Here is a 2,693-nt window from a genome sequence, read left to right as displayed (position 1 = left end):
AGGACCAGAGCTTGGGTCTCTAGAAACCATGTAAAAGCTAGGAGTTGGCAGCTGCCTGTAACCCCAAGCACTAAGGCTATAGAGACAGGCATTGCTCTGGCAAGATGACTAGGAGGCTAACCTGAATCCATGAAGTCTGGGTTAGGAAAGAGACACTATATCAGTAAATAAAGGGAAGAACAATCTAAGATGACAAGCCACCTTTGGGTTTCTACTCCCATAAACATACACATGCATATATGATCTCACACACATTTGAACATGCATACATGCACACACATGCACATACCTTCCTCCTTTAGTCTTCCAGTAACATGCCCTCACTCTGGGAAACTATCGATGGAGAATCAGTGAAGCATAGATTTATGGAAAATGATGTTAAAATTTCCAGTAGAGCCTGGGCTGGAAGTTTCATATGTTTTCCAATGAAGTCAGTGGGCTGGGACATAGCCAGTGCAGGAGCGATTTGGCAAGTGTCTTAGTCAAATTAAGACCTTTTGCTGGCAACTTTCTTCTCTAAGACCTAAATTAAAACTACTCTACATGTTTAAAATTTTAGTTAATCTCATAATAAACTGATGACATAACATTAAAAATTGAAAAACAATTGAGAATGGTTCATTACTGGCCTAATGGAACTTTCACTTACCTGCTGCTCAGCTTCAAGCAGCTAAAGGGAGACGATGGCTTTCTCAGGTATGAACTGGTCATTTGAAGCATCCATGTGACTACATCTCTATGGAAACTGAGCAAACAGCAAGCCTTGACCAACAGGAACAGAAAAGACCTAGACTTTCTGAGATATGCAGTTGAATGTAAGAGAATCATGAACAAAAAACCTTGTTTTCCCTCCAAGTAGCTCTGTGAGCAAATTTTGTCTTTTCTGGTACCTTTCTGTTGTAAAAAGTGAAAATGCTGTTTCACATTGTGTTTTTCCAGAGGAGTGATCTACACCCAAAGTGAGCGCACCCTAAGATGCTCCAGAATGATTGTGCTTGCTATTAGCTTGGTGAACAATAAACTGTGAGTAGACGAGTCCCCACATTTTTATATGAACAGAAATGGCCGTATTTGTCTAGGGGAAAAACCATATTTTAAATATGTTACAGGACTAGATGATAAAGTATCTATAGGAGCTAAGAAAATCAAGATTTCTGGTTACTGGAATCCACTGCTGACCCTTGTCAGGAGCTATTTATTCTACATAAGATTCTTGTCTCTACCAAGAATAAAATTTAATTATGAGGACCTTGTTATATGCTAAATACTTGCTCAAATGCTTCCTTCAACCAATTATCACATTTATGTCAAGCCCAAAATAGGAAAATTATCATTTAAAAGGTGAGAATAATTAACTAAAGTGAAGTGGCCTTTCTAAGTTATCACGGCTGGACAGCAACTCAAAATGAGACCTTTTGGATCCAACAGAGTTATCTTTGTGATGCTGATTTTATAGCACAGAGCACTAAATCCTTTGTGCTAAGAACATGATTGCTGGACAAATCTTATTTATTGTTTACAGTTGCTCAGCGCCATGTTGACTAAGCAAAAACACATCTAAGAGTTCCATGCAATATACAGCATTATATGACATTTAACATGACCAATTAATGAATGTAGAAGCATCTCTGGAAGTTTATTCTATTATTCTCTATTCATATTCCTTGTATGAGCACACATCTTATGTATGACTCTATGAAGGTTATTTTGGTTATATAAATATGTATGTATGTATGTATGTATGTATGTATGTATGTATTCTTAGCAAACACATTTTTGTCTTGGTATGCTCACAAATGAAGAAAGAGTGTTGCTGTGAAGGAATTTCAATAGATACTAACATAATAGTGCTTTTAAAGCACTATTCTAAAAAGAAAATCTCTGTTGTCAAGCTCGGTTGATGAACATTCTCTTAACTGTAAAGCAAATACAAGGTGATAGGTATTTAATTCCGAGATTTTTGATTATCCACATATGTTTTTATACTTTATATAATAAAAAAATTTAGTATTAAATTCAGTATGAAATTATAAATTTTGCATAGTTCATTTCATATAAATTTTAATATAAATTTGTACAAACATTATATTTGTGCAAGGGGGAAATCTTTATTATTTTGTTGTTCCCATGAGTATTATGGGATACTCATAATAATAATAATAATAATAATAATAATAATAATGTATTAATAATAATAATAATGAAACACATGGAATCAGGCATGCAAGAGATATCTTAGTTGTAAGGTTTTGAGGAAGGCATGTGAGGCAAATATGTGTGCAGAAAATAGCTTTGTGGAAGTCACAGTGGTGGTTAAACATTATCCTCTTCTCTTCCTGTCTACTACAATATCATCTGCCTTTCCTGTAATTAAATAGTTAATGTCTGTGCCTTTTAATTATTAGGGAACCTTCCTTAATGAAGGCACCTAATTTTCATCCACATTTAAAAGAATATCTTTTCAGTTGGCTTTATTGCGTGTTACATAACACATAAATACTTTTTTTTTTAGTCCTGTATTATTTTATGTCCAGAACACTAAGACATTCTTTCCAATCATAAAAAAAATTGCATTCTTTGGAGGAAAGAAGGTTTGAAGAGAGCTTTAGATTGAGCTGGGGAGATGGCTCAATAAGAAGAGCACTTGCTATGCCAGGGTAAGAACCTGAAGTTCATGCAAAGCTAGCACTGTA

The sequence above is a fragment of the Cricetulus griseus genome, chromosome 4 (genome assembly GCF_003668045.3).
Source record: "Cricetulus griseus strain 17A/GY chromosome 4, alternate assembly CriGri-PICRH-1.0, whole genome shotgun sequence".
Classification (NCBI taxonomy): domain Eukaryota; kingdom Metazoa; phylum Chordata; class Mammalia; order Rodentia; family Cricetidae; genus Cricetulus; species Cricetulus griseus.
Note: the sequence above shows the minus strand (reverse complement) of the source record.